The following is a 24,426-nucleotide window of genomic DNA, read 5'->3' as shown; positions in this document are numbered from 1 at the left end:
CAGTGAGTGATTTAATTTACTTAACCTGTCTACAAATTGCAGCTTTGTGCTACATCGGCGACTGCATTTTCTACCAAAAAATATCTCTAACTATCTCTAATAGAGATATTTTTCTAAATTATCACGCTCGATGAGTGATATTTCAAAAGAGAGTAATGTTTATTTTTTTTTTCATTTAGCAAGTTGCTCTGGAATTGAGAATTTCATTTTATTGATATGTTTAAAGGAAAAACAGAGCCCTGCACTGACTGTATCTGTTGCTTAATTAAAACTCTCGGGTAATTAGCAGGTTTATCATTTCCTAAGCGAATGGAGATGATGGAGCTTTGGTGATAGATTGGGGGGGTTATTGGAGGAATGACTTTTTTTCTTTAACGATCACACCATAGTTTCTGGGCTTGAGAGCTAATATTTGGGGTGAGAAGCACCTTTATTCCCCCACGTACATCAGGTTTGATGCTTATTTGCATCAACACCCCCGTTGTGTATGTTTTCCATTCAAAGAGCTCCCAGGGACTTCAAAGGGAGTTGCCTGCAAGGACAGTCTACGTGGGAGTCCTGAAAGGCTCCAGAACAGGCCCAGAGCAGGGAGAAACCATGCCAAGACTAGCTCACGCTGGAGCCCCCAAACCATGTCACAAAATTAAAGGGTCTCTCCTGCCTACGCCATCCCACAGCGCACGTGGGAAATGTCCCCAGGCTTGCCAAGCACTGAGCTGGCTTCTAGGGCTACTACTTATAAATATTTGATGAGTAGCGCTCCATTTATAAGAAAGTATGTTAATAAGAATATTCTTTGAAACTGGAGTCCAATGCAGGCTTTAAAAAGGCTCATTGTTTGAGGTACTACAGATTTCCTTCTTTTCCCTTTTAAAGTGCAAAGTCAGCTTACCACAAACCAAAAAAAAAAAAAAAAAAAAAATCCCTAACATCCTTTTGGATGTCCCATCCACAACAACAACAAAAAAGAGGAGGGTAAGATTCTAAAGGATGTTCTATTTTGGGAAGGATTCATTGAATTTTTGTGGGTAATGGAACCTAGAAACGAATATTTCTTGAGTGTCTCATGTGTGCCTGATACTCTAATTCTTCTCTTTTAATCTGCAGCAATATATTATGAGGTAAATGATATTACCCTCATTTTAAAGATGGAAAGTGGGCCTCATGGAGATCATACAGTAGGGTGCCTATTCCAAAACCCCACAACAGTTAAGTGCAGAGCTGGTCTGGAAACCAGATCTGCCCAAGCTCAACATCTATGTCTGTTCTCTACCTCACATTGACTCCCAGGTGCTTCTTGGTTTCCTGGGGGTATGGCCCCACCCAGTCCTTTCTCACTTCTCTAAGATGGTTTCCTCATCTGGAGACACCACGGAGACAGCAGGAGCATCTGCTCCGCCCAGCATGCTGGGAGATGACAAAGATGGACGGCGTCCCGTTTGGGGAAGCGCTTCATGCACTCCACGCTGTGGAGACAGTATCTCATTAACCTTTCCTTTGATTTCAGGCATGCTCCGCAGCATCAGACTTCATTCACATCTCTGTAGCTTGGTCTTTTTGTGAAAATAAATCTAAATGGGGGTGATTGTTGATGTAATGGAAGTCAAAATGGTAGCTTAAAAATAAAATACAATATATAAAATAAGATAGGGGCACCTGGGTGGCTCAGTGGGTTAAAGCCTCTGCCTTCAGCTCAGGTCATGATCCCAGGGTTCTGGGATCAAGCCCCACATTGGGCTCTCTGCTCAGCAGGGAGCCTGCTTCCCCTCCTCTCTCTCTGCCTGCCTCTCTGCCTACTTGTGATATCTCTCTGTCAAATAAATAAATAAAAATAAATAAATAAACAAAGTAAGATAAAATATATAAAATAAAATAGAATGGAATAGAATATAAAATAAACATGGGACATTTTCTGACCCTGGAACATCAGTCTGTTTATCTATTTTGCACTCCTTCAACAGATCTTTACACATGCTGAGTTGAAGCTGGTGTTAAGCTTGTGTAAAATGAAGCGGCATCATGATGTCAGATTTCTAAGCACACTTTACCTTGCTTTCGCACTAAGGACTAAACTGAATATCTAGATATGACCCACCTATGGGGCCAAGCATGACCTGATGCCTGCTGGCCTCTCAAACCTCATGCTGACCAGCTCCCCACACACTTGCTGTTCTTCAGACCGACGGTCAGCAGGCTGAGTTGAGTCCCGCCTCCTGGGTCCCCCTTCTGCCAGTTGGCAACTCACCTGCTGACCTTTTCTCTTCATTCCTGACTCAGGGTAAACGACCTCTCCTCCGAAAGACCTTCCGTTGTCTCCGGATCCAAAATAGCCCAGCCCTGAGCTTCCCACCGCTTTTGGTTCCCTTCAGAGCAATCTTACCACGTGTGACCCTCTCTCTGTTTGGTCCCTCGCGTGCCATCCGTCCATCTCCCTTACTCAAGGGTAGCTCCATAATGTCAGAGGTCAGCTGAGTCTTGTTCCCCAGCTTTGTCTCCAGACCACAGGACAGGGGAACACAAAGGACGCAGGAAACGGTGTTGCCTTAAAGTGGCTTTACCTGATGTAAAATAACAAAAAGTCCCAGTCAGATACTTTGTTTCATGATGCACTGGCAGCTCTTGAACGGAAGGAGAAAAGTTCTCATTTTTCCTCCTGCACCAAGCTCGAGTTCTTTCCCCTGCAATGAACCCGTGCCTCCTCCCTGCCAGGTGGCGATGCTCACCTGATCTGGAAACAGGTGGCCTGGAAATGTCTTACCTGTTGGCTAGAGTCCCGCCTGCCAAGAAGGCACGGCTTCCCCTGTCATCTAAGTGTGACATGCCAATGAGCTCGGCGCCCTGCGGGGCCCAGGTGTGACTCTCAGGTACTTCCAGGGGTTCCTCTGTCTGAGTTGGCAGGGGCTCGGGTGACAGCCCAGGACCTCAGCTTCTACTGCCCTCATGATTCCCCAGCCATGCCACTGAGGGGAAGAGGAAGGCCGCCCTCAGCACACATATATTTCCCGTCTTAACCATTTTTTTTCTTCGTTCGACCATGTACAAGCTAGAGAATGAATACATGTTTGCTGGAACAAGTGAAGCAACACTTAAAAATGTGAGGAAAAGCGAGAATAATTCCTTCTCCCTGTCTCACCTCATTAGCACTCTCTGGACATGACATGGGCAAGTGTGCATATTCCTATATTCATGTATTTTATGTATATGTGTGTATATATATATATATATATATATATATATAGTAATACATATCATGTTTAAAACCTATATTTATAATGACGTATTACATATCTTTATATACAGTTTTACATAACTGGAGTCATATACATGCTGGGGCAACTTTAGTGCAGTATTTTATCTTTATTTAATTACCACCAATTTGTGTATTTCAATTCCCTCTCCCAGGTGTGGTTACTCCTGAGCTTTCCAAGAAAGCACAGGTGTACTCTAGCCAGAAGACCACACGTGCGTGCTGTGGTATCTCCCTTTCTGGTCTTAAACACGCCTGCCTTGGTCACACTGGACTCCAGATAAGTCTTCAGAGAAGCAGGCGCTGCTAGTGTTTCTCTTTTCCGTTGCTGTGTTAGAGACATCTGAGGAGATGCCTGTCCCCCAACCCCCAGGGAGACCACAGACCACCCCGGGGCACCATCTCTTTCATTTCCTACAGCTCCCCTGCCCATCTCGCTTCCTTCTGTGTCTAATTGGCTCCCGTTTGGAGCTGCCAGCCCCTGTACTATCTCTGACCTTGTCTATTTCCAGTGACCTTCTCAAAGTCACAAATCTTCAGGTCACATCCTCTTTCCCTTTCTTCACAGGTGGCTCTCCCCGCCCCTCCTCTGGCAAAGCTCACCCAGGTCTTTGCTTGGAAACCATTTACTCAGCCCATTTACTCTTGGGTGACCCTTCCTTCTGACCTTCAACCTGCAGGGTCACAAAGCTGATCAACATATTTGTGTATGGCTTTGTATTCAAATAGATGGTGTCAACTAATTTTTTACAATAAAGGAACAGAGAGAAGGAGGTCTACTAGCCCCCAAAATACACGGGTCTTCAAAAATATTAACAGTCACCTTGCAAAGTAGACATTAAAATAGCCACACGAAAAAAATACTCAGTTTCACTACTGATAAAGGAAATGCAAAGTACAAGCACACTGCTACCTTCTCGCCTATGAGTTAGCGAATATACAAAAGATTAATAAATACTGTTGGCAAGGCAGGAGAGTGGCAATGCACTACATTGTTTGTTGCAGGCCAGAGTTCATACTGGGGGCACCTCTCTGACCCTCAACTTGCCAACACATAGCAAATTAGAAAACCGTGGAACCATGCAATTCCTCCTGTCGGAATTTGTCCCAAGGAAATAAACAAAACTATGCAAAGAGTTTAAACTACAAGATTTTAATATGTGACTGATTAAGTTGAAGTCCAGTCATGCAATAAAATGCTCTGAAAAAAATTAAAGGTAATAAGGTGGAATAATATATAATCCCAATATATAGTATCATGCAAAGATTTTTATATAAGTTAAAAAAAAACATTACACAATAATATGTATTGTCTGAGTCCCATATAGTTGAAAGATACCCATACAGATGTAACTATCATGCACCCTAAAATGCCAGGAAAGGCTATCTCCAACTGATGACATTATGGGTGATATTTATTCTCTATTTTCTCATTTTTTTCCGGTAAGGGCATATAATTTTGCAAAGAGAAAAATAAGATGATAACATTTAAAATACTGCCTTTGTCTAAATGGAACCAGTTGCACAATTGAATATCCATCAGATATTTATTGAACTTCCAAACACAAAGCAATCTGCTGGGCAATAAGGATGTAATAGTTAAAGTTTTTTAAAAATTTAAAAAAAAAAAGAGGTGGCCGCTGCCCTGAAGAAGGTATTCTTGGAAAATGGAAGAAAGCCAGTGGGGGCTGCTGGTTTCAACAGGGAATGCCACTAGGCACAGCTGGAGCTCATTAGGCATTATTCTTCCTTAAACCCAAGAAATGGCCTCGGAGGATATCAAGGCATCCGGTCATGCTTGGGTGAGGTTTGGCCTCAGACCTGGACCTACCTCTGAAAAGGTGGTTTCTGAGAGTGGAAAATGGAGAGGGAGTAAGAGTGAGAACCACCCTTGCTCTTCAAGCTCTTAGCTACGGTGTCTCCTGCCAGCCCAAGACAACTGGCTGGAGTGGCCTGGCTGTAGGAGAAATGGTCCCATGGGTTACATGACTACTGACATTATAGGGAAGGCTCAGAATGATCTGCCTTTCAAATAAGTGATGAGTGAAAGTTCAACAACCAACACCCCCCCACACCACCAAGTGTCCTTCTGAGTCTGCCCCATGGATAAGCATCCAGCCTCCTACCCTTCCTATATGAAAGTCCCCCTTTCACTTGGCAGGACCGGAACGTCCTACACACACCAAATCTGTTTTCCCAGCCCAGAAGCCATCCCCAGGAAGTGCGACACCTCCACCATCTGCAAGCAGCCCTTGCCTTCTCTAGGGTACCATTTTGTTACCCTCTCGGGATCACTGTCATGCCCTGAGTTAACTCAAGGCATCTGCTTTGAGTTGGTTTTTTCCCACAAATGATGAAGAATTTGTGTTGATTCTTCCCCAGAAGGCCCCTTGTAAGCAGTGTGCATTGGGAGGCCTGGCTGGGATTCAGACAGGGACCACGGTGAAGGGAACCAGCCCTCCCGAGGACTGAACCCGTGATCTCATTAGCACAGGGTTCTAATCAACGGAGCCACCAGGCACATACCTCATTTAGGGCAGTAATTTGCTAAATGTTAATTCTTAGATTAACTACAGATGAGTAGAGTTCCACGGGGGGAAAAATACGAGAGAATTTGTTAATTCTTGAAAGGAAATTTGGGTCATCAGTAGATGGGTCCTTTGGTTAGTTTTAAGATAGAAGTCCAGCATCTGAAGATGATATTCATTGCGAACTATGCCACCATGATTTTTTTTTTTTAATCAATATCTCAATCAGGAGAGCTTCAAGGAAAAAAGCAAATGGTGTCACTTCTGCACATGGGAAACATTACATAGACCCCTCCACAGTTTCTATTTCAAACTCTGGCACAAACTGTAGTGAAACACAGAGGAAAGTTTTCTGTATTTGAGGCAGAGATGGTCCTCCTAGAAGGGCTGGACCCCATTACCTTTGCCCCCCCCTTACGAACCCTAGTTCTTGTGGAGAAAAGCCTCGTGGGGAAGGGAGCCCCCAACACACAGCCCTGACTCAGGGCATGCTGTAATCCATTTGCCCTCTCATCCCCCAGCCGGGCCCTGAGGAGTGAGTTTTACAAATAGCAAATATGGTTTGGAACAAAGTTTTGACACTGACTCGGTATCCTGTGCTCATATTACATTTCTATGAATATTCCACCGACTTTTCAACTCTGAAGAACAAAGTTTCCGCTCTCAGGCTACATTTAGCATTCAGGCCGTTTCAACTTCAGTTGCTCCCACCCTGACAGCGATCTTTGAAACTGATATGGCCCTGAAAGAAGCCAGAATAACTTTTAAAAATTATTAATAATAATAGGCTGGGTTCCCAGTCTTTGTAATCTTGTGGAAGAACCTCTGTGAGAAAACACAGTGGGAACTGAGTTGAACGTGTGCCCACTCTAGCTTTTCCATGGAAAAGCCAGCCTGCAAATGCACAGTTGTTTTGCAGGAGAATTGCTGTGAACTGGAAGAGGACGGGGATGTAGCCCTGCTTTTGCATTTATCAACTTTTGCCCCAAGAGCTTTACGACCATCTTGAAACACCTGGGTCTCTCTGCCACTGTTAGAGAAGCCCCGCAACATCTGGGAGGGGGGACCCAAGAGGACGCCCACCAGGAGAACCCCAGCTCTGACACTTGCCGGCTAGGGGCTCATGGGAAAGTGAAGGATCCTCTCTGAGAGGTCAGTTTCCTTACCTATAAAATGAGGATAATTATAGTTACTGCAAAACAGTAACTGTCTCCACAAGAAATAATGGACATAAATTCCTTAGCCTATTTCCTGGAACATAGTAAGTACTGGTGGAAGCTTAACCATGGTAGCGACTATCTGCCTCTTGAGCAAATATGACTGTCTGATGTGACAGGTGTGCATTCCAGATGTCCCTTTCCTTGTAAATCTGAAATAAAAAGTACAACAGTCGTCCATCCAGGAAGAAGACATCAATGACCAAACAGAACACGACCAGCCTAGAATAGTATGTCCAGATCCAATAGCAATGAGGTAGCAGCCAGAAATGAAAAAACAGTTAGCCCTGATTCCTAAATAATGCCTTTAATTTTCTTTATACAGATTTATTTATTTGTTTGAGTGATAGAATGTGCACATGAGCAGGAGGGGCAGAGGAAGAAGAGAGAATCTTAAGCAGACTCCCTGCTGGGTGTGGGTCCCAGTGCAGGGCTCAATCTCACGACCCTGAGATCAAGACCCGAGCCGAAACCAAGAGTCGGATGCTTAACCGACTGCGCCAGCAAGGTTCCCGCCCCCTAAATGGTGTCTTTAAAAATGTTTTCTTTTGAAATCCATGACAAAAAAGACGTAAGAACCTTTCCAAACTCACACAATCATGAAATCATAACTCTCTACAACACAGCAAAATTTTAGTCAACCTGAAAACAGCCAGGAATTTCAAATTCTGAATGTAAAATTAAAAAGAAAAACACCGATTCAAATAAAATCAAACCACACGTATTTTTGCCCAAAAATACAATCTGAGACAACCCCATCTCATATACAAGGAACACTCTTTTAAGCACTTAGTAAGTTACAACTTTAAACTTCTCCTCAAGTTCAAGTTGACAGTTAAGAACAAAATAAATAGAAACTAAATGGCCAAATCGCATTGACCTTACAGTTGTGGGTTCCGTTTGCTACTTTAATCTCCAACTGGGAATATTAGTTCAATAAAATAAATATTTTTAATTTCCTCTATGCGTTTCCTCAAACCATGCCAATGCACTTATCTATGGCTCACTTGAAAGATTTGTTAAGCAACCCCCCACTTCCTTAAAAGAGGATGTTTGATTTTCTTATGAAAATGAAGGAATGGACGTGAGTGCTCATTGTTTTAATGCACTGAGCCCTTAATCACTTCCAGCTCTGATTCATCAGAAAAGTACTGCTCTTGAGGGATTTTTTTTTTTTTGGTCACTAAATATTGTCTTTCATTTTGAGATATTTATTTCTTGCCAGAAAATGATACTGTATTTTTTCCCCTAATGATGAAGGATGAAAGATGGAGAGAATTCCATTTGGTGATTATTGGACCACGAAGAAGTAAACTGATTCAGAAAACAAATCCCCAAAAGAAAAATAAAATGGATCATGTGAGGTGGAAGCGCGGAATTCTTGGCAAATAATCAATTGCAGCCTAGATTGGTAATGTGATAACGTCCTTGTTTTGTTAATATTTGGAGCTAAGGGTAGGGGGGTTAGTAAAGCTCTAGGGTGTTAGCTTTGGGCCAGAATCTCTCTACCCTCCATCATTATCTCAGCCAGCAAGGGTATTTAAAGACACAAATGCCTGGGGCCTTGTAGAAGGTTGGTAACACTGCACAGGCCATGGGCAAGGATCCAAGATGCCATCCTTCCCCATGTTAGCCCGAGAGGCTAAGACAGAATCCTGATCTCCACAGTTCAGGGGCCAATAAGAATCATCTCCAAAGAAAGCCCACTCTGAACACTCTCCCAGAGGCCTGGGGCATCACACCCAAATCAGAGCAGACAGGTGGACTCATGAAGTACAACATGCTGATTGCAATGATTCTGCCAAATCCCTCTGATTCACTGGGCAACTGTGCCACTTTGCTTCGGATGGTCCTTCTACCATCCCCATGCTGGTTTCTAAGCAGAGTTTGGCAGGAAAAAGAGCCCCGACTTTGGAAATCCTGCCCACATCTGTGCTCTTCAAAGGGCTATATAAAAATAAAGTAAGCGCTACCATAGTACACGAACGCACCACCCCTTCTGGGCCGTGAAGGTCATGGAGTGTGGCATTTTTTAAACACTATCTCTCTTTCAAGTTTAAAGGGGAAAGTAAAAGTACCCCAGGAAGAAAATCGAAAGGGAAAAATAAAAAGACAAACTGAAGAAGAAGAAAGACACGTTTAGTCCAAACCACGTTCCCAATCAGAGTTGTTCAGAGTTGCCAATCCTCTTCCGTGACCTTTTTTATTCCTGGATTATGAAATGTATAAGGAAAAAAAAACTTAATAGCTTAAAAAATCTTACCTAATTTTATGGTCCTCCTGATTGTTCTGAAAAGAAACATTATTTGGGTCATACTGTCTGTGTTTATAACATTAGATGGGCGTAGTGGTTGTAGTGTGAAGGTGGTAAAGATGGGGGGGTGAGGAGAGTGGTGGGGATAATGATGGGGTTGGGGGGGTGGGGACAGAGGTCCGTAGCGATGGTGGCAGAGGTTGTTCTGGTGATTATAGTAAAATCCCCCAATGTGAATTCAACACTTTCACTTCTATCTTAGAGACCCGAGAAGTCTACTCTATCTTCTCTGATCCTTAACTTCCTTATCCATCAAATGTTGATTAATTTGGTCATGAAGATGTTGTCCTTTGATTAAGACTTGAAAGTACTTTCAAAAGAAAGAACTGAGTTTAAAGCACGGCTTAAGGGATGGATTTCTCTCTGTGGGTAAGTTTTTATTCTTCACTATTATTTTCATTATAATCATTGTCACTAAAAACATTTCAAAGTATCCATAGTCCTTGAAGCTGCTGTATTATAAGCTTCCAAGGAGGCGGAACATTCACTTCATGGGGACGACTGTGGAAATATGTGACAACACTTTTTTACCAATGCTCAGAAATGTCCAGGGTAGAGAAATTAGCACTGGTGGTGCTAATTACCATAAACAAAAGACAAATACCTTCCCTGCGTGCTGATGTCTAATGGCCGATGAGGTAGTCACCAGCAGGTTGTTAATTTCTCTTCTCCTCCTAGACTTGGCGTAGGCTTGAATGTGCCTTCCACGGCTTTGAAGTGGAGCACGGTCATGAGACTTTTTGACAAATGAAATGTGAGAAGTGGCAGGTGTCACCTCTGGGCAGACGCCTTAGCCAGGGCAAGCCTCGCCATGTCTCCTTCCTCCGCTATGGTGAGTGTGGAAGCAGGTACAGAGAAGAGCTTCCATCATTCTGAGTCCCTAACTATGTATAGCTGATGGGCACCCCTTCTGCCTCTCAGTGGACGTGAAATGGGATCAAGAAATAAACTTTTGGGGTGGGGGAGGGGGAAATAGGAGACTGGGATTAAGGAGTGCACTTGTCGTGATGAGCACTGGGCATTGGATGAAAGGGTTGAATCACTCTATCTCACATCTGAAGCTAACAAAACACTGTCTACTAACTATACCGGAATTCAAATTTTAGAAACCATACTGGAACAAAAGTTAAAATAAATAAGTAAAATAGCAAAAACACAGAGCCAACAACAACAACAGAAAAAAAGAAAGAAACTTTTGTAATCTTAAGCCGCTGAGGTTTTGATGCCTACTTTCTCCCATAATGTAACTTTCTCTATCCTAACAGGCATTGATGGCAAATAGACAAAACTAGGGATTTAAAGTTACTGAGGGTCACATCAGAAAGAAAGAATCTAGATCTTTCTGAGAATAAAACAAACCTGCCAGGCTTTCTGTTAGCAAATCACTAACTCTGAGACATTCAATCATTCCCTAGCGAAGGTTCATCTGAGACAAAAAGTGCCTAGGAAAAAGGCATGACATGAGCCGTACACAACTGCAAGACTAATGTCTAGCCCACCCAAACTGCAAGACACTTCAGAGCTCTCCTCAGGCTGATTTCTATTTCAAACAATACACCACCTTCTTACCACCGTCCAGGCAGATCTGCAAATCCTGACCACTTTCAGAGCTGTTCACTTAAAGAAGACACTGCTCTAGATATAAGCCTGCTTCGGGATCTCTTCTTTTCCGGAAACCAAATCTCACAAAATTAGTACATTTACACATTCAAAGTGAGGTGGCAAATGTGAAAAATCCATCTGTGCCCACCCTCCCCTCCACCCCACAAGCTCCACCACCGCCCAAAACTGTAGCTATGCATGAAAAATCTAACACATGCAAAGTATAGAGGCTCTTTGAAAAGTTGGCCCAGTGTGTCTTACATGTGAGTTGCAGTCTTACAGAGTCTTGCCAACAACAACAAAGAGGAAAAGAAAAGGAAAGGTTTTCTTTTCTCTGAACCTGGGAATGAAACATAAAACTCCTCTTTTCTACGAGGCTGAATGGCTCCAATTTTCTACACTCAGGATGATCTCGTACTACCCATTACCTTCACAATATCCACGTGGCTTTTTAGTAGGCATTTCTTCCCTCCCAAATTAATGACATGACAGTGGTGGCCCAAAGAGAGGTCTCAGTTCCCCACTGAGGGGCCAGGGATCTTCATCAGACTTCAGGGTCATTGTCAAGATAAAATGAAACGCACACACTGAGAGCACTGTGGTAATGGCATTATTTCTACCACCTCTGCCTTCTGCCGTGCCACCGCGTCTACTGTGCCTAATGGTACTGCTTTAAGTTTTCTGAGGTCTCAACCACAGGTGCATATACAAGGAATGAAACCTTATTGGAAATGCGCCAGGTACAAAATGTACGCAAAAAACCCTTATCTCCAAGAATGAAGATAGGTGCAGAGAATCCAATGGCTTACCCAGGGTGACACACGCAGTATAATCGGAGGACCCCTCTCCAAACCCTTGTCTGTCCGTTGACTCAGCATGAACACAGTGCCTCCCATCTAAAGGTGTTCTTGTTATCAGCCAGGTCTGCTCCCAAAAGGATGGTTGGGGAGGTACCCTGTATTTAGCTGATGAGAAGAATGTACTACAATGTCCATGTTTACTGTGTACCTAAAACTAATACAACACTATGTTAGCGAACTGTAAAAGTTTTAAAAACTTTTTAAAAGAAAGAATGATCTGCAAAAATAATAATAAAATAAAATGCCACATTAAGTTGGTGAGGCAGAACTCCCAACCTCAAGTTTCTTAGACATAACCAAAGCTGGCCAAACAAAGAAGGGTCCGAAAACACAAGTAAAGACAGAGCTGTCATCCCTTAGGAAGCCAGAGGGCAAGCCTGAGCAGCTGTGGATAAGAAATTCGGGAGAAAGGCCATGGAGAAATCCAGTACCGCACGAAACATCCGTTGTCCATCAACATATATTGGTTTGAAATTCCCAGTAGCTTGGGAAATTGCCCCACAGAAAGAAGACAACATGACTATGTCCATAAAAGAAAAAGGGACAGGGATGGATAAGGATACTATGAATAGGACTCCTGGGTGGCTCAATCGTTAGCATCTGCCTTTGGCTCAGGTCATGATCCCAGGGTCCTGGGATAGAGCCCCGCGTCGGGCTCCCTGCTCTGTGGGAAGCCTGCTTCCCCCTCTTCCACTCCCCCTGTTTGTGTTCCCTCTCTCAATGTCTCTCTGTCAAATAAATAAATAAAATCTTTTAAAAAATGGATGTTATGGATAAAGGAGAGTCAATAGATGCATAAAAGAAAAATGAAAGAGAAACTCGATGGTGAAGCAAAAAAAAAAAAAATCCTAGCAGTATCACTGGGAAAGAAGTGAACCACAGAGGAAAGCAAAAAGAAAAAAACAAAGTGGGAATGGAAGGTTAATTTTAAACTTTAAGAGGAGGGGGGAAAGGCAAAGGGGAAGAAAATCCAATGAACAAAATGAAGACTACAGAAACTCGGGAGTTTGAAAGGTTCCAAATTACTTCTGCGAAAGCTAAGTACATACCGTCTCTTTAGAAAACAAGTTGAAATAGGTATCAGAGGCACTAGGAAAGTCACGAAGGGGCCAAATCATCTGACTCAGGTTAAGAATGCTGATATATCCATTAGCTATTTAAAAAGGCATAACCAAAATAAGAGAAAGGAAGACCTTTTAATAGTCTAAACATATGCAGGCTTTTAAAAAATATTTTTGTTGTAATGCTCCAGATTTTTATTCAAATATTTTTCTTCACTTATTTTCCTACTTTACATACCCAAAAAGTTACACATTAATCTCAAATAATTACAAAATACGTTTGTCATCTCTTTCTTCGCTTCCTTGGAAATGGTAGCACAAGAAAATTCTCATTTTGGAGGATATGTCCATATTCCTTTATAGCATTCTTTGATTTTGATCTATCTACTTTAATCTTCCAATCTGTTTTTTAAAATTTAGCCCACTTAATTTGTTTACTGCATTAACTGTTTCACCAACTTAACTGGAATTTGTAGCTCAATTATCATTCATTTGAGTCCAAACAGGCCAGCCATTTAAGGATATAGATTCATGATGTACTTTCTTCAATTTTAATGAATTTTCACTGTTTCCTCGCAAAATGGCTTTTTAAAAAATTCTGGATCTATCATATGTACATTCAATATTATATAGTGAATGTTCACCCATAAATTCCCAACACTGCAGGGATAATTTAATAACCCATGCCACTTTATTTGGATAATTTAGTAGTCTATGACTTTTCTTATGGAGAATTATACCTCAAAAATGCACATTTCCTGATTTCTTTTAGAAATCTTCTCCATCAGAAAAATCTTCCTGGTTCATAATAGAAGAAAAAAGGGAATTTCAGACACTGTATAGTATTCTTAGAACAAATAGTAAAAAAGAAAATGTTTCTACATTTTAAATGATAATGCTTCCCAACTTAGAACATAAAGATAGTTTACAAAACTGTCCCACCTCATTTTTGCAATGTCATGATCATGGTTTCTATATAACATCTCTAGAAGAATTATTCCCGTTTCCGGTTTCAGTGCCTTCACTGGGAGTGATAGAACGTCTATTAGTGTTTTGTTTTGTTTTGTTTTGTTTTCATCCAGATGCCTGTTTCATATTTACTTAGCAAAACTATTCTGGCAAAGCCAATAGCTTTCAGAGAAAAGCCAGTGACCCTGTTCAGACAGGGTCTGAATGGGTGCAGATTGGCTTGAGTTAAGACAACAACCAAAGAGCTTTACCAGCTTTAGAGGAGCTGCTGCTCCTGCTGTACCAAGATAGGGAGTGGTTCCTAGCCCCACTCATTACTGAATACAACCTTCAACCTGTCCAACCAAGAAACCTAACCAGAGCCAAAAGGAAGCTGCAGAGCCCACTCAAAAGCCCAACCTAGAGCAGCACTTCAGCCGAAGGCACAGTCCTGCCTTCCCCTCCAGGCAGAGCAAAACTAGTAGCCAGACCTTCCCAGGGAATTCAGGGCACACTCTAACATCTTTTGGCCACCGAAATAATGAATTATATAGGCTCCAGGGTCAGTCCTGCTTCCCTGCCAGTGCAGGGATGGTAATTCATAGCTTCGTCTTTGGCTTAATATAATGCCTAGTCTTGACCATCTAGCAAGGCTGACCAGAGAACCCCAACAACCATGAAGCCCATCCTAAAGCCTCACTTGAGTAGGAAACTGAGCTAGCCATACTAGCCAACTGTTCTTAGCCAGTGGCATACATCCCCATCCACTTCCTAAGAGCTTAGACAGTTGCCTCACCTAAAAATAGACCATAACAGCAGGCTCCACCTTCCCAAGGACATTACCAGTAAACCTGCCTAGAAACCCAAACTGAGCTGACTGGTGAAGAACTGTCTCTGCCCAAAGAAAGCTATACGTCTGGAATAAGAGCACAATCACTCAATGTGAACATCCCAAAAGAAGGAATCAAGGATCATGAAGAATCAAGCCAATAGCCCCACTAAATAAAACTAATAAAGTGCCAATAATGGACACCCCCCCCAAAAAAAACAGAGATCTGTGAACTGGCAGACAAAGAATTCAGAATAATCCTCTTAAGGAAGTTTAGTGAACTACAAGAAACCACAGACAGACAACTAAACAAAATAAGGGACACAAATCATGAACAAAATAAATAGTTCAACAGGAAACAGCAACTAACAAAAGAAAGAGAGAGAGACTCTAGAATTGAAAAAATAATAACTGAACTAAAGAATTTAATAGTTTCAAAAGCAGACTCGACCTTGCAGAAGAATCAGTGATCTGGAGTGTAAGACATTGGATATTAACCATTTGAGGAGCAAAAAGATAAAAGAATACAAAAGACTGAAGAAAACCTACATGAATTATGGGACGCAATGAAATCAGGTCATAATCTCAAGGTTGTGAGATCAAGTCCTACATAGGGCTCCATGCTAGACATGGAGTCTGCTTAAGATTCTCTACCTTGGATTTATTTGGAGGGAGGAGCAAGATGGCAGAGGAGTAGGAGACTGAAATAGCAGGTCCCAGGAGTTCAACTAGATAGTTATCAAACCATTCTGAATACCTACAAACTCAAGAGGAGATGGAACAGAAGAACAGCAATTCTAGGAACAGAAAATCAACCACTTTCTGGAAGGTAGAACGCGTAGAGAAGTGAATATGACAGGATATATGGGACCATAGACCGCGGGGCAGGGGGCTCCCAGCAAGTGGTAGAGCAGTGATGCCCCAAATCGGAACTTTTAGAAGTTTACTCTGCGGGGAGATGTCCCTCCAGAGGCTAAGCGGGAGGTGGAGCCCTTGTGGGGACAGTGTGGTCTCAGGACCCGCAGGGACACAGAAAGACCTGGGATGTCTGAGTGTGGCAAAACCCCCAGGTATCAGAGCAGGGAAGCCAGCTGCAGAGAGGGAGCCAAGGAGTGGGCTCTCAGGACAGGGTTACCTTAAACCATGATTCAAGGTGCAGTCAGGCCCCTGCTCTTTGAGCAGGGACCCATAAGTGGCAGATCCTGGGAGACGCGAGGAGTGGTGCTGCAGTGTGCTTCCGGAATCAGCTGGGTTTGGAGACTCCAAACGGGGCCATGTGCCGAGATAGAAAACACTCAATCACAGGCCATGTGAGCACAGAGTGCGGCTGTAGACCAAGGAGATGGGAGGGATTGACTGCTTTCTCTGAGGGAGCACTGAGGAGTGGGGCCCTGAACTCTAAGCTCCTCTGGGCCAAAGACAAGAAGGCCGCCATCTTCATTCCCAACCTCCAAAGCTGTAAAGAAAACGATCAGGGAACAAAAGCTCCAAGCATGAGCCCAAGCAGATGACTTAGCCTGGCCCCAGGCAAGGGTGGTTCAATTCTGCCACCGGCAAAGACATTTGAGAAACACTGCAACAGGCCCTTCCTCCAGATCAGCAAGAATATTCAGCCAAGACCAAGTGTACCCATCAATGAGAACCATGGAACTCTAGAACTGAGGGAATGCTGTACATAGAATTCATGGCTTTTTCCCCATGATTCTTTAGTTTTTCAAAGTTAAACTTTTTTTTTTAATATTTTATTTATTTATTTGACAGAGAGAGATCACAGTAGGAGAGAGGAAGGGAAGAGATCACAGAGAGAGAGGAAGGGAAGCAGGCCCCCTGCTGAGCAGAGAGCCTGATGTGGGACTCGATCCCAGGACCCTGAGATCATGACCTGAGCCGAAGGCAGCAGCTTAACCCACTGAGCCACCCAGGCGCTCCTCAAAGTTAAACTTTTTAATTTTATTTTTCTTACTCTATTTTTAAAATTTTTCTTCTCCTATTTTAACATTTTAAATTATTTTATCAATACCTTTTTATTTTTTTTATTTTTTTTTAATATTTTATTTATTTATTTGACAGACAGAGATCACAAGTAGACAGAGAGGCAGGCAGAGAGAGAAAGGAGGAGGAAGGCTCCCTGCTGAGCCGAGAGCCCGACGTGGGGCTCGATCCCAGGACCCTGAGATCATGACCTGAGCTGAAGGCAGAGGCTTTAACCCACTGAGCCACCCAGGCGCCCCATCAATACTTTTTTAAAAATAATTTTTAATTTTCATTGTTATGCTCATATTTTATCCCTTCATTGTATTTAACCTTATATTTTGTATACATACAGTTTTTTTCTTTTTCCTTTAAAATTTTGGGATATAATTTCTTCTAATAGATCAAAATATACCCTAAATCTAGCACATGGCTTTGCTCTAGTCTCCAGCCTGATCACATTCTTTCCTCTTTTTTTTTCTTTTTTCAGCCAACTTCTTATCTTACAAATTCTTTTTTAGAATCTTTTTAAGTTTTCATCTTTACAGTTATATTCCATCCCTTCATCGTGTTTACCCTTATTTTTGTGTATATATATAAGTTTTTCTTTCTTTAAAAATTTTGGAAGGTTGTTTCTTCTAACAGACCAAAATATACCCCAAATCAAGTGTGTGGCTCTGTTCTATTCACCAGTTTCAGGTCTCTTCTGATTTGGTTAATGTATATTTTTCTGGGGTCGTTGCTACCCTTTTAGTATTTTGTTCTCTCATTCATCTATTCTTATCTGGATAAAATGACAAGGCAGAAAAACTCACCTTAAAAAAAAAAAAAAAAAAAAAGAACAAGAGGCAATACCAAAGGCTAGGGACCCAATCAATGTGGGCATTAGTAAGATGTCAGAACCAGAGTTCAGGATGACGATTATCAAGGTGCTAGCTGGGCCTGAAAAAAAGCATGGGAAATACTAGAGAATCCCTTTCTGGAGAAATAAAATCCCTTTTTGGAGAAATAAAATAACTAAAATCTAACCAAGTTGAAATCAAAAAAGCTATTAATGAGGTGCAATAAAAAATGGAGGCTCTTACTGCTAGGATAAATGAGGCAGAAGAGAGAATTAGTGATATAGAAGACCAAATGATGGAGAATAAAGAATCTGAGCAAAAGAGAGACAAACAACTACTGGACCATGAGGGGAGAATTCCAGAGATAAGAGATATCATAAGACAAACAATATTAGAATAATTGGGATCCCAGAAGAAGAAGAGAGAGGGGCAGAAGGTATATTGGAGCAAATTATAGTACAGAAATTTCCCTAATTGGGCAAAGGGAACAATCATCAAAATCCAAGAGGCACAGCAAAACCCCTTCGAAATCAATAAAAATAGCTCCAAAATCAATAAAAATAGGTCCATACCCCATCATTAAGAGTAAAACTTACAAGTCTTAGTGACAAAGAGAAAATCCTGAAAGCAGCCAGGGAAAAGATGCCTGTAACATACAACAGCAGAAATATTAGATTGGCAGCAGACCTATCCACAGAGATCTGGCAGGCCAGCAAAGACTGGCATGATATATTCAGAGCACTAAATGAGAAAAATATGCAGCCTGGAATACTATATCCAGGTAGGCTGTCATTGAAAATAGAAGGAGAGATAAAAAGCTTCCAGGACAAACAAAAATTAATGGAATTTGCAAACACCAAACCAGCCCTATAGGAAATGTTGAAAGGGGTCCTCTAAGCAAACAGAGAGCTTAAAAGTAACAGACCAGAAAGGAACAGAGATACTGTACCGTAACAGTCACCTTACAGGCAATACAATGACACTAAATTCCTATCTTTCAATAGTTACCCTGAATGTAAATGGGCTAAATGCCCCCAATGTAAAAGACACAGCGTATCAGAATGGATAGAAAAACAAGACCCATCAACATGCTGTCTACAATAAACTCATTTTAGACCCAAAGACAGCTCAGATTTAAAGTGAGGAGGTGGCAAACAATTTACTGTGCTAATGGACATCTAAAGAAAGCTGGGGTGGCAATCCTTATATCAGAAAAATTAGATTTTTTAAGCCAAAGACTATAATAAGAGATAAGGAAGGACACTATATCATACTTAAAGTCTGTCCAACAAGAAGATCTAACAATTTTAAATATCTATGTCCCTAAGATAGGACCAGCCAATTATATAAACCAATTAATAACAAAAAGAAACACATCAAGATTCTCTTTCTCCCTCACCCTCGTCTTTCCTCCCTAAAAAAAAAAAAAAGAAAAGAAAAGAAAAAGAAAAAGAGAAAAAGAAAACCCTGCAGGTTGAAAGTAAAAAAAAAAAAAAAAAAAAGTAGTAAAAGTCACCATAACTACAATAATCTGTTATTAGTTATACAATATGAAAACAAAAACACATAAATTTTGACAGCAATAACCTAAAATGTGAGGGAGAAGAAAAAATAAAACTGTAAAGCTTACTAACTGCATTAAAGTTAAGTTGTTATGGGTTTTTTTTTAAAGATTTATTTATTTATTTTAGGGAGAGAGAGAGCATGAGAGCCTCCTCTCTCAGAAGGAGAGGGAGATAGAAAATCTCAAAGAAACTCTGCACTAAGCATGGAGCCTGACACGGGGCTCAATCTCATGATCTCAGGACCAGAGCTGAAACCAAGAGTTGGACACTTAACCAAATGAGCCACCCAGGTGCTCCTAAGTTGTTATGAGTTTAAAATAAGGGGTTAGAAGTTTAAGGTATTACATGTAAGTATCATGTAACCACTAGAAAAAATCCTATGATAACTATACAAAAGAACACAATAAAGAAGTCAAAACATGATACCAAAAGGTGTCAAAACACAAATAAGACAGCAGGATAAGAAACAGGGAAAAACAGATCAACAAAACATCCAGAGAATAATTAATAAAATGACAATAGTAAGTCTCTACCTATCAATACAGTTGACCCTTGACCAACATAGGTTTGAACAGCAAAGCTCCACTTATACACAATTTTTTTTTCAATAAATACAGTACAGTACTGTAAATGTATTTTCTCTTCCTTATGATTTTCTTAATATTGTTTTCTTTTCTCTACCTTACTTTATGGTAGGAATGCACTACGTAATACACACACATATGAAGTATGTGTTAATCAACTCTTTATCAGGAAAGCTTCTGGGGAATAGTAGGCTATTAGTAGATAAAGTTTGGGAGTTTCTCTTTTCTTTAAAGACTTATTTATTTTGAGAGAGAGAGAGAGAGAGAGAGAGCGAGCACAAGCAGGGGGACCGGAGAGAAGGAGAAACAGACTCCTTGCTGAGAGCCAATTGTAGGCCTTGATCCCAGGATCCTGAGATCATGACCTAAGCCAAAGGCAGACACTTTGAGCCACCCATATGCCCCAAGTTTGGAAATTTCAAAAGTTATTCTCTGATTTTTGACTGTGTAGGAGGTCAGGGTCCCTAATCCCTGCATTGTTCAAACATCAGCTGTAGTTACTTTAAATTCAAATAGATGAAATTAAAAGGCGTTGAAATTAAAAGGCATAGAATGGCTTAAAGGATAAAAAGAAACAAGATCCAACAATATGCTGCCTATAAGAGATTCACTTTGGCCTTAAACTAGAAGAAGATTGAAGGGATAGGAAAAAACATTTCAAATAATGTCACCAAAAAAAAGTGGGGTAGCTACACTTATGGAAGATAGAATATACCTTAAACTACAAATGGCAGAAAGAGACAAAGAAGGTTATTACATAATAATAAAGGGGTCAATACATCAAGAAGATAAAAAATTATAAATATTTATGCACTCAACATGGAAGCACCTAAATATATAAAGCAAAAACTAACAGAATTAAAAGTAGAAATAAACAGTAATACAATAATAGTTGGAGACTTTAATACCCCACTTTCAACCACAGATAGATCATCAAAACAGAGAATCAATAAGGAAACAGAGGATTGGAGTAACACTATAGACCAAATGGACCTAATGCACATATACAGAACATTCTATCCAACAACAACACAGTACACATTCTTCTCAACCTCATATGGAACATTTTCTAGGATAGACCATGTTTTAGGCCACAAAACAAATCTTAGCAAATGCAATAAGATAGAAATCAAATGAAATATCTCTTCTGACCACAATGGCATAAAACTAGAAACCAAGAACAAGAGGAGAATTAGACAATTCATGAACATAAGGACACTAAACGACACTCACCTAATCAGGCAACAGATCAAAAAAGACCTAAGAGTGAAATAAAAAAAGTTTCTTGAGGCAAATGGAAATGAAAGCACCATGTATCAGGACTTGTGGGATGCAGCAAAAGCAGTTTTATGAAGAAAGTTCATAGCAATCAACACCCACATTAAGAAATAAGAAAGATCCCAAATGAATAACTAAACTCTATACCTTAAGGAACTAGAAAAAGAAAAGCAAACTGAGCACAAAGTTATCAAAAGAGAGGAAATCATAAAGATTATGGCAGAAAGAAATAGAGAACAGAAAAACAATAGAAAAGATTAGGCAAACTAAGGCTCTGTTCTTTGAAAAGATAAAGTAAATTGGCGAGTCCTTAGCTAGACTAACCAAGAAGAGAGAAAAGACCCAAATCAACAAAATCATAAAGGATAAATGAGACATTACAAATGATAGCACAGAAATTCAAAGGATCATAAGAGGCTGCTAATGAACAACTGTATGCCAACAAACTAAACAACCTGGAAGAAATGGAAGAAGTCTTAGAAATATACAACTTCCCAAGACTGAATCAGGAGAAATAAGAAATCTGAATAGACCAATTACAAAAATCAATTTTTGAGACACCAGTATTTTCAGGCTTTTATAAAAAAAAAAAAATCAAAAAGGAGGGAACATTCCCAAACTCATTTTACGAGGACAGTGTGATCCCAAAACCAGAAAAAGATACTACTACAGAAGAAAATTGCAGGCCAGTATCCTTGATGGATGCAAAATTCTCAGTAAACTACTGGGAAACAGAATTCAACAGCACATCCACCATGATCAAGTAGCCTCTATCTCTAGGATACAAGAATAATTCAACATATACAAATCAATTAACGCAATCCATCATATCAATAAAATGAAAGAAAAGAAACATATGATCATCTAGATGCAAAAAAGAGCATTTGACAAAATTCAACATCCATTCATGATAAAAACTCTTAACAAATTAGGTATAAAAGAAACATCTATCAATATACTAAAGGTCATATATGACAAGCCCACAGCTAACATCATACTCATTTGTAAAATATTGAAAGCTTTTCCTCTAAGATGAGAAATGTATAAGAGTGCCCACTCCCTCTTCTCCTGTTCAAGTTCCTAGAGCACTTAGACAAGAAAAAGAAATAAAAGGTATCAGAATTGGAAAGAAGAAGCAAAACTGTCTGTATTTACAAATGACATAATTTTATATACAGAAAATCCTAAAGAGTCAATGAAAAAATTGTTAGATCGTTAGATCTAATCAATGAATTCAGTAAAGTTGCAGGAGATAAAATTAACATACAAAAACCTGTAACATTTCTATTCAGTGACAACGAATTTCTGAAAGAAAAATAAAGAAATCAATCCTATTTACAATATCATTGAAAACATTAAATGCTTTGGAGTAAGTTTAACAGAGGAGGTGAAATATCTCTAGTCTGAAAACTAGTAGACATTGATGAAAGAAATCAAAGACACAAATAAATAAAAAGGTATCTTGTGTTCATGGATTAGAAGAATTAATATTGTTAAAAGGTCAGTACTACCAAAAGCTAGCTATAGATACAATGCAATCCCTACCAAGATTCCAATGGCATTTTTTACAGAAGTAGAAAAAATGCTCCTAAAATTTATATGGAACCATGAAAAGATCCCAGATAACAAAAAAAACAAAAAATAAAACAAAACAAAACAAAAAATCTTGGAAAGAAGGAGGCATAATACTCCCTAATTTCAAGCTATATTATAAAGCTATAGTCATCAAAACAGTATGGTACTGTCATAAAAAGAAACAAATAGACCAATAGAACACAATCAAGAGCCCAGAAATAAACCCATGCAGATACAGTCAACTAAAATTTGACAAGAGAGCCAGGAATAATCAATGGGGGGGAGAGGGACAGTCTCTTTGATAAATGGTGCCAGAGAAAGTAGATATTCACAAGTAATGAAACTGGACCCACATTTTATGCCACCCACGAAAATTTACTCGAAATGAGTTAAAAACATAAATGTAAGACCTGAAACCATGAAATTCCTAAAAGAAAACAACCCTCCTTGTCATGGGTCATGGTAATGATTTTTGGTATATGACACCAAAAGCACAAGCAACAAGATCAAAAATAAACACGTGGGACTACATGAAACTAAAAAGCTTCTGGACAGCAAAAGAAACTAACAAAGTGAAAAGATAACCTGCAGAATGGGAAAAAATATTGATAAACCATATATCTGATAAAGGGTAACAGCCACACTATATAAAGGACTCATACAACTCCGTAACAAAAAACAAACAAACACAAAAAAACAATTTTTAAATAGGCAGAGGACCTGAATAGACATTTCTCCAAAGAAGATACATAAAAGGCCAACAAGTACATTAAAAATGCTCAATATCACTCATCATTAGGGAAATGCAAATCAAAACCACAAGGAGGTATCACCTCAAGCTCAGTAGAACGACCATTATCTAAATGACAAAAGATAACATTATGATATGATAAAGTTAGCACTGACGTGGAAAAAAGGGAACCCCTGTGCACTGCTGTTACGATTGTAAATTGGTACAGCCACTATGGAAAACAGTATGGAACACCCTCAAAAAATTAAAAATAGAGCTGTCCTATGATCCAGCAATTCTTTGTCTGAGAATATATCCAAAGGAAACAAAAACACTAACCCCAAAATATATCTGCACCCCCAGCCATGTTCATAGCGCCGTCATTTACAAAAGTCAAGACCTGTGCCGATCAACGGATGAATGCATAAAGAAATTCTGGGAAATATACACAATGGAATATTATTCCGCCGTAAAAGAAATTGAGGAAATCCCACCACTTGTGACCACATGGATGGACCCTGAGGGCATTCAACTAAGCAAAGGAGGTCAGACAAAGACAAATACTCTGTAATCTCCCTTCCATGTGGAATCTAAAAGGAAGAATAAAAAGCCCTCATAGGAGAAGGATGAGGTGGTGCAAAGGCATAAACTTCCAGTTATAAAATAAATAAATACTAGGGACATAATGTACAATGAGAGGACTACAGCTAACACAGCTATATGACGTATAAGAAAGTTAAGAGAGTAAATCCTGAGCGTTCTCAGCGCAAAGAGAAAAAAAAAAAACATTGTTTTTTCCTTTTTTCGTCTTTCTTCTCTTTTCATTGTGTCTGTATGAGAAGGGAGATGTTGGCTGAAGCTATTGTGCATTTTACAGTACATGTAAATCAAATTCCCATGCTGTGTGCCTTACACTTAGACAGGGACTCGTGTCAATGATTTTTCCATAAAACCGGGGAGGGGAGGGTGAGAAAAAAACCGCCCCACCCATGATTCACTTAATTCATGAATGAAATGAATAGAAAAGTTCAAGAGACATAAGAAAACATTCTCTAGGTGGACTGCAATCTAAGAAACCCGAGTTGAAGGATTTCAGTTCTCACCTCTGCAAAGCAGAACCTCTCCAAGATGGAATTATCTCCCCCCGAATAATACTATCCAACTGAAAAAAGTATATATCATGATAAACCAATGGTGTTTCTGAATCAAAATAATGTATGTTGACTACAGGAGAAATACCAGGACCTCAGGGAAGGGACTTAAAAAGTCCGTGGC

General features: G+C 40.2%; 1 long non-coding RNA gene across 6 annotated transcripts in view; it reads right to left on the bottom strand.

Moving 5' to 3' along the window:
• LOC116595415 overlaps positions 1-24,426 on the bottom strand; it is a 63,849-nt gene that overhangs the window by 16,415 nt on the left and 23,008 nt on the right. For all 6 annotated transcript variants that reach the window (XR_004287668.1, XR_004287667.1, XR_004287670.1 and 3 more), the window contains exon 2: positions 2,381-2,558. This is a non-coding gene — a long non-coding RNA (uncharacterized LOC116595415). The remainder of the gene's footprint in view (positions 1-2,380; positions 2,559-24,426) is intronic.

Source organism: Mustela erminea, chromosome 7 (assembly GCF_009829155.1).
Source record: "Mustela erminea isolate mMusErm1 chromosome 7, mMusErm1.Pri, whole genome shotgun sequence".
NCBI lineage: Eukaryota > Metazoa > Chordata > Mammalia > Carnivora > Mustelidae > Mustela > Mustela erminea.
This window is presented reverse-complemented; position numbering and strand designations above follow the sequence as displayed.